This window comes from Aythya ferina, assembly GCF_964211825.1.
Source record: "Aythya ferina genome assembly, chromosome: 5".
Taxonomy (NCBI): Eukaryota; Metazoa; Chordata; class Aves; order Anseriformes; family Anatidae; genus Aythya; species Aythya ferina.
The window spans coordinates 19,399,487-19,411,497 of NC_140301.1; the positions used below are offsets into that span (position 1 = coordinate 19,399,487).

The following is a 12,011-nucleotide window of genomic DNA, read 5'->3' on the forward strand; positions in this document are numbered from 1 at the left end:
AAAAAGAAGGCAACATTTTTGCAGGCTAACAGAAGAACTTTCAACATGCTTGTTTCTCCCTTCACTTATGAAGCCCACTAGGAATCCCCCTAGGGAACATACCAAGGAATGTTCAAACCCTATTCTGGAGCAATAAGAAACAGAATCATGAATTAAGGAAAGCTGGAGCCATCCACTGCTAAAGCTTCTGCTACTGAGACAAGACAAACTGAAATCAGAGCTACGGAGAGGTGAATGACTTTCCCACTGTGTGAATCGTAACGTGACAGTACTAATCATTTTGCCATGTGGCATAAAACACTTCTGTGCATCCTCTCAACTATTATTGTTCTAGCACCATTACCGAGGCTGGTATTTAAGTTTTCCCCGAGTTCCTTGGCATCTCACAAAGATCTGTCAAATGCAGCTTCTGGCGCTGCTTTGCTGTTCAACGTTAACCTGTGCACAGTCGACTCCTTGTAAACGCCAGTCTTTCCTAAAAGTAGTAATTTGCATCAAAGATGCATCGTTGTGCTGCTTAAGCACCACAGACTGGCCCAGCTCCAGCCTCTTCTGTGAACTGCCATGGATTTATCCTGGCTGAGGATACAGCCAGTGTATTTAAAGGCTATGACTATCGTTAGGTTCACGCAGTTTCCATCACACCAGCAACTGAATTTGCAATCCGCAGCCAAACACTGGATCAAGTGTTTCTTGAGAGAGTTAGACACATGGAATAATGACAACAAATGAGCATGCAAGCAACATCAAGAAAGTGGATAAAGAATGTGAGTGGATTTCACAAACACTGCCTACCTTTTCCTCCAGCACAGGTAACAACTCACTGTCAAGATTTTGTATTAAACCTTTACAGCGCTAAGATCTCAATGTGCTGGAAATAACCCAATGCAATGCATTGGAAAATTGTTAAGCCATAATCATTTTAGCTGAGAACATCATATTTATGACAGCTCCACTGTTTTCATTACAACTTTGGCAACACGGAAAGGTTTTTACTCCCCATTTAACAACTATTTTGGTCAAGGACAGCATCACTATTAATACTAAAGTATTAGAGGCTCTGGCTGCATTTTAACTAAGGCTAGTCACTCCCTTTTCAGTTTAGGCTGAAGAAGAGTGTTGTGACCTACCAGTTTGCTTGGCTGCTGCTATAAGTGCATGGAGGGCATCCATCTGCATTTGGAACTGCAGCACAGGATAAAGGCAATTCTATGTGTGGCCTCTAATTCACAGATTTTCTCTGAAGGCAACAGAGTATCTAAACAGGTAAATAAATCCAGGAAGGCCAAAAGACAGAAAATACAACAATCCCTGACTAATGGGGTACATCTGCAGCAGCAAAGACCAGGCTTAGCTGAGTTGCCTTTTAAAGGAGACTTCAGGCTACACTGGTGCACCATTGCTGCCTGCCTGCAGTTCCCTACCTGCAACTGCCATTTAAACAGCATCTCTCAAGGCAGAGGCCCAGCTCACACACAAGCCATATGATTTTAAGGCTTCCAGAGTCTGAGCTTTCTTAATTAAGTCATAGCAACAATAAATAAATAAATAAATAAAATAGTGTCAAGGTTGGCCCCTTTAATGACCCCACTGGGACCCTTCATTGACAATATAAGACTTTAGATCTACACAGCACATAAAAGGATGCTCAATAATAAATAAAACTCAAAATTAAACACCTTAGAAGGATGGATGGGAGGACAGCTGTCTGGAATAGCAGTTGTAGATCTCTGCCTAGCTAAAAGTCGTTGCCGACATTTATGGTTGAGGCATCACATTTATGGTTAAGGCATCAGTCGAGTCATCTTTGTTTCAGTTTACCTCTCTTTGTTCCCTAGTTCCCCTTCTCATATCCTTCAGCGGTTCCTAGTAACAACTTTGTTATGGTATACCTATAAATGATGTTCACACATCATTTTGCGTTGCTTAATAGACACATGATGCAGTACCACAAAGCCTAATAATACCATCAGTTTTAGGTTTGCCGTCTCAAAGATCCCTCACAACATTATATTAAGCCTAGAAATATGCTCTTCATTCTACAATCAGACATTGGCAGGCAGATGACAATGGTGATACCGCTATGTTCCCAGAACCGTCAACAGCTGATCCATGTTTGTTTGTTTTCCTCATGGAAAAATACAATTCATGAATATCCATGCTTTCCCTATAGATTCAAGTGAAATATTTACAGATGCCTAGCTAATACAGGCATGCTTTGGTAAAACACAAAATCTCATGTAACCTGCAGCTCCTACAAAATGGGAAGCATCTATTTTCTGCCTTTGTAAAGGAGATAACTTTCCATCACCCTGGCATGCCACAATACAGATGGTTCTGATAAATATGCATCATCCCAAACAAGCAATAATGAGGAAAACAAACATCCAAATCAAGACAGCACTAGAACAACATACATCATCAAAAGGAATAGAAGATACTCACCTCTGTTTCTGCTGCTTGCTTATGCCTTGCAGTATGGTCTATTGAAGCCTCTGTAAAAGAAGAAAGAGATGGGAAAACATAAATATAAGACACCAAAAATAAGAAATTAAATAAAAATGACAAATAAAACTTCTGACGTGGCTGGAACATATGCTTAAGATTTGTTTAGCTGAATATCCACATTGATGTGAAAAATACTTGGAGAAGTTAAGACCATTTGGACCCACCCCCCAGTCTGACTTTGCATGTAGAATACTGCCATTTCCAGCTCTCTTTGACAATAACTGAAAGTACATTTTTGCTGTCTCCTACAGCTGCAGACAGAGCGTAAACCCCAGGCAGGGTGGGAGTCAGTGCCTCCATGCCTCCTGCAGCAGGTGTGGGACACTCAAAGGCCATCACTTTCTTATAGATCACCTTTATTTTGGAGACTTACTTAATTAGGCCACATCCCTGAATGAAAGCCTCTGTCACAAATCCTTCTCTCCACATGTGCTAAACAACGGAAAACACAAATCAAGAAGAGAAGAGGGAAAATATGATAGAGCTAGTTTCAAAATTAGCAGATATTTACCACATAAAATCATCTTCTCTTCATGAAAACAGAAGTCAAAGTCCCAAGCATGCTCTGAAATACTTAATTGAAAGGAAAATGCATTCAAGTGCTGCTTTTCCCACTCACAGGTTTTCGGGCCCTCCATTTTGCGTAGCACACGCAGATGTATTAGTTAGAAAAGCTTCCCCCTCCTTAAGACACAATTCCTAGAAACTAAAATTAAACACTACATGTAGATCGCCTGGGGACCAGGTTTCTCTGAGGGAGGGCAGAGGGAGCACCATGTGGAGCTGTGGGGCTGTGAGGGGGATCCCTGCATGGCAGGGCCCCGCGCGGGGCTGTACCCCTGAGGCAGGCTGGGGCCCACACGGCAGGAGGGGCCCACACACAGGGGCCATCCATCGAGGGAGGCCTCAGGCCCTGCCAAGAGAAAGCTGCAGGCAGCAGAACTCCCCCTTGTCCCTACAAAAAGCTCAAAGGACCACACGTGTGGCCAGCTCGGGGCCCGGCCTAGCTGCCAAGTACCTGAAGGGCCAGGCAAGAGGAGCACCATGGCTGACAGCCATCAGCTGAGCTCGCAAACACAACTTCCCTGCTCTCCTGCCTTTGGTTAAGGGCATTTTAACCTTGGGAAGCATGACCTTTCAGTCAGATGTGGCTGCTATACTGTTGTCCAATGCACAGTGTAGTGGAGAAAAGAGCTTTTGCTATTCTCCTCGAGCTGTTCTAATTAGGGAACTACACACTACTCACCTAAGCATCCACTCCCTTCGGGTGGGCGGGTTAGACATACTGTTGACTGGTGACACCTGGCAAAACCCATTTTTATTACCCACTGTAGCTATTTTGCATCCCTATATCACTGTGGGACTTGATGTTACATACCTCTACTCAGACATTGTCCACACTAAACCCTTTCCCTCCGTTACTCAGCCCTCTGCCCTCATAAACTTCTAAACACCCTTTACTTTTCTATCTGAGCATGCTTATTTTCAGAAGAGAAACATGATAGAATTAATGCCCACGCATGCACAAACACAAAATGTAAAGACTGAAGTGGAATCCACCTGTCAATTTTGGCTGGAGCAATTCTATGTTATCCTTTAAAGAGACACTGACATTTCAGATTGCCTATACATCCTCAAATTCATAAGCAGGAACGATGTACTACCCTACTGGTTACAGGTTTTACAACTGAAAACATACACATAAGAGTTATATTTTCTAGTAATTATTTTGGCACTGTAAAGGTTTTCACTTAAGCAGAGAATATTCTTTTTATTCTTAACAAACTTGATAATTAAACAAAAGTCACCAATCAGAGAGATTTTACACACCGAAATTACTTTTGGACACATCTTGTCCTAAAGTAGAACAAGAGCAAATTTTGGACCTGGAAAACACACCAACTTTCCTTGTATTACAGAATTCAAAAGCTGAGGAAGATAGTCAGAGATCTGCATGAAATACAGCTCGGTATATAATTAGCAGAGCAAAAGAAAGCATTCAAAACCAAATGTATTCGAATCAGCTCAGCCACTTCCAGCACTGTTCCAGCAAGAGGTATGCAGAGCAAGGCCTGGCCTGCTTTTCAGCCTAGATGATTCAGGTTTCCAACATTTCTAGAAGTGCAAATTTCCCTTGACAGCCATAAATTCATCTGAAGAGTGATGGCAATTAAAGAAACGTAATCTGTCACACTGCAGGGTTTTATTTTACTTGATAATGCGTTGATATATATATACACACAAGAATGAAAAGCATATTTTGACATTTAAAGCCATCCTAGCTTGTCTGTGCCATGCAGCCCAAGCTGTCAGGAGACATGTGGGAGTGCTGCAAAGTTTTTAGATAACAACAACTTCTAATTAAGAAATGAAGTTGCATTTTTACCAAATTAGAGCATGTACAGCTTCTCTCACACAAACACAAAAATGAGAAACATTTGGCTAACACTCATTTTTCTGGCCAGTCACTTCCACAAAGCAGCAACTGTGACTGAGCGATGGCACTTCAGTCTGACTGCAGGCTTTTCTTCTCCAGAGCAACACTCCATTTCGGTGGCTAAAGCGCCAGGCTGAGATTCAGATGATTATGATTCAAATCCTGGCTCTGACAAAAGCCACTTCTCTAACTTTGGGTGAATCATTTAACTGACACTCTCTCTGCTTCCAAACTAATCTGTAAAGTCAGTATAATCCTATTTTCTTTCTCTTATGCTTTAGGAATAGGGTTGGGTAGCTTGGATACCAGAACTGATAGGCAGCGTATAGTTCCGTGGAGGTTAATTTCACTGTTCACAAAGAGTAACTGACACTTTTGAAGCTGCCTGTGCTTTTGTGGACTTCTAGTGATGCTCATTCTCCTCGCCTGTTAAGGTGACTGTCATGAGCGGATGGCTGTAAGCTTAGAAGTTATCAGAGTTAATACTAATACCTTCGCCAAATCTGTATTAGAAAACCTGTGTTACTGTTTCAGTTCAGAAAAGAAGGGACACTTTCCAGTCATCCCCGATTTTTACCTGTTGGTTGTCAGCCTGGGGCACACCTCAGTGCACAGAGGGGACTGACTTCTTTTGGATGAAATGAAACCCGAGGATGAGCCTCAGGAGCATGCTGAATGCATTCCAGATGCTAACAGGCATTCACTAGACTAGACTAGAGTTAGTCTAAACTACACGCACCAAATGTGGTCCATCAGCTCTTCAAAATCGACTGTCCTGCTGCATAGATCTACTATAAACAGTGTCACTTCCCTTCCCTTCCAGGCGAGGGCATGTTTTCTGCCATGTTTCCGAGTCTCCATCATTTTGATGTTCTAGTTTCACAATGCCCCACTGACAGTCATCCCGATACAAGTGGTGGGGCAGCAAACAGAAACGGAGGGCTGGTAGGTGCTCAGGTTGGTTTCTCTGCTGATACCAGGACTTATTACAGCTTTTCAGAATTCAGAGCTGTCTGAAGCTACCCAGAGACAGTGACATTTTCATAAATCAGGAGCTGCAATCTAACTGGGGGTAGAGATCCCATTCGATGGAAAGCATATGGCATTTTTAGGAGAGGTGACTTTTACCTCACAGACTGCATCCGGAGAAGATAAAACTTAGAAAAGGTCTGGGCAGCAATGGCAGCATGTCAAGAAGTCTCTCCTTGTGTCTCTTTAAGCTAGCAGAAAGTAACAAAGCTCTTTTGTCAGCCTTCAGTTGTCTCATTGCAAATTAGCTCTCATGAAGAGAGAAGCAAGCGAAAACACCCATGAAGGGATGGGGTGGATTTGTTTGCACAATGGCTTTTGTTCCATGCAGCAATATGGAAATGCAAGATAAGGGTTTCGATTACCCAGAGGCTATAGGGTACATTGTACTCCAAGCACAGACACATCCCATTAATGTTAACGGGCATTGAGTACGCTCAGCCAGGAGAGCACAGTCACTGCGTTTTCACAGTGGTGCACATAGGCAGCAAGCTCTTGCCATCTACTTCACTTTCAACAACTTCAGGACAGCCCATTATTGCCTTCACTTCGAGAAAAGGAAATGGAACAGGAACACGTGTTGAATGGTGTTATGAGTGGTTTCAACTTATTAGCACAAGTCCCCATCTGCATCAGGAGTAACGTAATGCCTGAATTGGCCCCTCCGAACACAGCAAGCCAAATATTCTGAGGTGATGAAAATTTTGGTTAAATCTCTGTAAAGCATATTTCAAACAGGACAACATCAACAAAAGAAGCAATCTAACATGCACCAGTGATACTGCTCAAGGGATCGTGAAAGTGGCCTTGAAGAACCGGGCGCATGTGTCTCCCGGGACGCAGGACAAGCATTTTCGTCTAAGGCATGAACACATATCCAAGATACTAGAAAGGGATGGAATAATTCCCGCGAGCTTCATGTGGCATTTACAGCAGCTCTGCCTGTCCCATGCAATATCTGATGGATGACATCAGGAAGAAACTACTCTTACCCTGTTTCAGCCTGCAGGATTTTACGTACATGGTCATCACAGCTTCCAAATGCCAGAATGAAAGTTTTCTAAATGCACCAAGGTACACACACACGTTCACTCAAACAGATCACAAAAACTAGTCTAATTCATTGGGCCAAGATCTCCTTAGAGATAAATTGTAGACCACAGTGTTAAAACAGCAGCCCAAGTAAAAGTCTAGTTTACAGTTTGAGTCATTAATTTTCTTGCTCAGGGAATGGCTCACTGATGATTGCATGAGAAGGGTCTCCAACACTAACCAACTTCATGTTTCAGGGTGATCTCTTCTTGTTCTCAAACCTCCCCCAAAGCCAACTTTTTTTCTTCTAACTCTCCCCTTCACAATACAAATACACCAGTTCCTCCCATCTTGAGAAATCCAAGCCAGGATACATAAGCCAATGTAAGCTCGCTACCATTCAGCATTCTTTTCCAACAAATGCAGCCTAGAAACATCTTTTTACGTTCTCAGAGTCAAGGGAAGCCACTTTTACCACCACCTCTGATTTCTTAGTTAGGTCCTTCAGTAGCTTTGGCCATGCTCCTGCTGTTGAGCTGTTTCTTTTCATGGCTTCTGAGATCCCATTTCCTAAATCCTTCTAGTTTTCTAAGCACTCCTTTAGCATGTCCTCTGCTGAACTTTCCTCAAGCTCCATACGTTTCAATTTTTTTCTGTAATTCCATTAGCCTCTGTCCTTTTTGTTCCTTCTCTTTTCCTTCCGCATTTCATCTCATCTGCAAACAAAATTCAGCTAGTCTGATGACTTACAAAATACCACACCTTCTGTTCAAATGTGAATCTCAGCTTGTTTGCTTATATTTTGATGTGTGCTTAGCAATTACCACAAACTCATCATGGCTAAAGCAGATATCTTAATTTTCTCCTCAAGCCTCTCCCACCCATTATCTTCTTTCCTAACGATTTGTGAGCAATAACAACATCTTCCTGTTGTACGAGCCCATAACTTGACTATCATCTTCATCTTGAAGCTCACTGTTCATTCCTATATCTTGTATCTAAGCTATACCTCAGCACGGCAGACAGGCAGACGCTTCCCACACAGCATCGCTAATGGGCCAGCCATAGCATCATATCATCGACAGAGATAAAACTCTCTTGACAAATGCAATCTTGTTCCACAGCTATTTATCCAAAATGCCACTTTAATGGCCATTTATTTTCCTAGACCATCCCCTTTGGCGATGCTATTTCTTACTAAGCAAGCCTCTGTTCATTCCCTTCTCTCTTTCAACATTGCTGAAATATCAATATCGTTGCTATATTTTCCACAGTTTAACCACAAGCCTCTCTCACCTCTTCTTCAATATCAGAAGTTCAATTTCTACCTCTGTCATAGCCTCAGGGATTCAATCAGCTCTAGTCCCGAGTTTGAAAATGCTTTATGCCCCTTGGGTGGCTTCTAGCTCCACTGAAGTCTGTGGGATGTGTGGGCCAAAATTTTGTTTTACAAGTAATTTCCAAAATCAATGAAACCATTCACAGTATGTAAAATAAAGCACACGCCTTGGGCAAGGTCTGCTTCAGAAAGGGCTTGCTGGTATGACTCTGTAAGCACAACCACCTTGCTACAACCAAAGCAGCTAATTCTCATATTACAGGTGCAGCCTATAGCAGTGCCATTGTCTTTTGCTGGTAGGATTTATACCAGTTCATAGAATTAAAACCAGCAAACAACTCTTTCAGCAAAAACATTTTTTGGCAGCAGAAATGCAATGTATTAAGACTGCTATTGGTATAGAAAAGTTCTAATAAATAAGCAAGTAAATAAATCACAACATAGCCCTCTCGATCCAAGAAACCTTTCTGACACAATCTGGCCTTTTTTTTTTTTCTAGGACTGGGACACATACATAAAACATCCGACTGATAAAAACTAAACCATATTTATTTACATACATTCAGCTGGATCTATGTATGTATCCACATATACAGAGATCGATTTAAAGAATGCATATTTTTCCTTGAAAAGTACTAATTTCTACTGCTGAACTTGAAAAATTGACAGCCCACAAGATGAAATACAGCTTCAATGGAGACTGATTCTTCACACATGTAAATCAGGACATTAAAAATATTTCCAGGATTAGAGGACTGCTTAGACATGACATCATCTTTTGGCTTCTCCTGAGACTGTTTGGAAGAGTGATGATATCACTTAATGCTTATTGCCAAAATTACTCTTACAGATAAGGCACCAGTGATGGTTGTATACATAATGAAAATGTAGTGGTGTCCAAGTCATCAATTAGATACCAGCATTAGCTCTCTGCAATGCCAAAGTTAGGAAAAGTCACAGTGCTTTTTAGTACTCTAAAGCTTTTTAAAAAAATACTCTCAATCACAGACCAAAAATACCAAACGTACTGCTCACACAAAAAGTTTAGCTCTTTGAATTGGCAACTAGGACCACTATACTTGTTTCCATTATGTTATACTTATTTTATAGCACCATGTTGCTACTGATTTCATCAGAACTACATTAGCATCAAACTTGCCTAATGTACTAAAAGAGGAGAATATATGTTTTTTTTCCTGGCTAAAACAAGAAATCATTGGGACGATAGATATGGGCCATCTTGCTGTCATTGCTGCAGTTACTTTTAAAAATCAGAGCTCCTTTTTAAAAGCCCTTCCTCTGCTCACTAAACTCTTCAGTCTGCACATAAACCAGCACGGTTGTTGAACTCGCAGGAAACATTTTGCACTGTATGTACAAGGCAGTGGGAGGGGAAGAGGAACTACAGCTTGATGAAGTACCGAACCAAAAATATTGCTAGCGTGCTCTTCAAAGGAGCAGAAAACTGAGGGCTCTGAAATGAGGCAATAATGTAACTAAATGTAGATCAGCATCTATTAATGAGAGCTCAGGAAACAGATGTTGCTGAAAGCACATTACCAGCGTTTGATGCTTTTTAATGAATGTAGGACGTGAGGAGCAAAGTGTGTGAGCATTGCTACAGCACGGCTTTTTTTGAGGGGCTTCACAGTTATTTGTTTTCTGATATTTATCTTACTTCTACGGAGAAGCTCTATTCATTCCTAGTAAAAGTTGCTTTGTTCTACTTTAATACCATTTTTCTTCATTCTTGAAAGACTGGCAAATATGCATTTATGTTCACTAAATGCACATCTGTTTCTTTACCTACACTAATGGAAAACTTTATCTATTGCACCATTCCTCTTCCACAACTCACTGCAAATATTCAAGCCCAACAATTACTATTCAGCCCTTAAGTCCAATACACACAAAAGGAGGGCACTCTACCCCACAGGAGTCGAGGCATAACACTGTACTTTGTAAAGGACAATCTTTCGTTGCAGCGATTCACAAAGCTTTACAAACACCCATGAAATTCCCCAGCTCTGTTTATTAGCATTTTAAGACAGAAGAAAGGACTTACAATTGACTCAAGGGAACAAGTCCCCGCTCTCAGCTTCTCAAGCAATGGATCAGACCAGCTTCTAGAAATGATTAGCTCCATTTATTCTGCAGAGCCCCATACTGCTGCATGTTAGAAAACCAAGAGGGATTTGTAAGGCTTTGTGGACCGTACATGTTTTTAAGCCTCGTGATACTAAAAAAAAGTCTTTATTTCACTACAATTGCTTTATGTCTGCATAAAAACTCTATCACTGAACTTTACAGGCCTGCTCCTGGATTTGTAAGCACCCTAGCAGCTGAAGAATTAAACTCTTCCTCTAGAACATACACTGAAGGCAGAAACCTCAGGACAAATAACTCAACATGGGCTACCTTGCCCTGGTATAACTATATACCTCTGGTCAAGTACAATAGGCTTGCTCCCTTCATAACCTTCACCCACGTTTCTGCATGTGTTTCTTTTTATTGTGACTGCTGAAAGATCCACTCAGCAATGCCTCCTTTGCTGTGATCTCTCTTGTCAGTGCAGATAACCATAACAGCATTACTGTTCTTTACTCCCAAACCCAGGGCCCTCCAGGCACCTACCAGGAGGACATTTTTGAGGCACGTCCCATGGGGCATCACCAGCCTGCACAGCAGGACTAATTACAGTGATTAGACCAAGGGCAGACACAATCGCACTGAAACAACAGGGCTTTTGTCACGTCCTCCCCACGGGGCAAGGCCCGCTTCCTACCTGCCCTACACTGCCTGCTGCTGGCGCTTCTGCCGCCGAGGGTCCCTGCAGCTCCTTCCTCAGCTGAGCAGCCAGAAGCTCCCCTGCGAGGCTGGGTCGCGATTGTCAGATGTGACAATCTGCTACTTTTATGGTTCTGAGCCAGCATCTCCTCTGAAACTCCAGGGAAGCCCCATCAGGACACAGTGCAACACCAACAACTGGAATTAAGCACCTTTGCTGCTTCTGCCACACGCCTCTCCCATGGCTTCCCTTTACACTCTCTACGTACTGCCATCTTCCTGGCTTCTCCTGGATGTCCACACCGCTTTCAAACATTTCTTCCACCCCAGGCAGTTCAGCCTCTCCTATTTCTGCCTGAGCTCAGCCTCACAGAAAAGCTTTTGAATGTAACACTTCCCAAATATCTGCTCCCCTTCCTTTTCTTCCCTTCTTTTTCACTGTCTCGCTCCTATCCTGATTTTATCCTTCACATTACTTGCATTTCCGTAAACCTTTCTCTGACTCACCCTGGTTGCCCCCATATGACATGCTGCCCTGCTCCTTTGAAGTTAGGCAATCAAGAGCCTAAGTGTCTGCTATCACCCAATGCCTTCTTAAAATTAGCAGGAGAAACCCGTACCAAGTATTGGCCAACTCCCAAACAGTGATAAAGCACCAGGTCAAAATTATTGGTCTTGTAAAGCTTCAGCTGCTCATGCAGCCATTTTTTCTCTTCCTCAGATGCTGTGTCTACACACCAGCTCCTCTAGGTCTTCCCTTCTGTCCTTGACGAGTCTCATCCTTCTGACTGTTTATCATTTTCCCCAATAACAGTGACTGACCTGGTGTGCCCTACTGGGTCGTTTCCCCTTCCAGTGCATGACACCACTCAGGGCTTC

General features: G+C 42.4%; 1 protein-coding gene across 9 annotated transcripts in view; it reads right to left on the minus strand.

The window, feature by feature from the left end:
• The window catches only part of TSPAN4 (tetraspanin 4), a 404,986-nt gene that overhangs the window by 224,231 nt on the left and 168,744 nt on the right, over positions 1-12,011 (minus strand). For all 9 annotated transcript variants that reach the window (XM_084521103.1, XM_084521101.1, XM_084521098.1 and 6 more), the window contains one exon: positions 2,446-2,495. The gene's annotated coding sequence lies outside the window, so the exon portion shown is untranslated. The remainder of the gene's footprint in view (positions 1-2,445; positions 2,496-12,011) is intronic.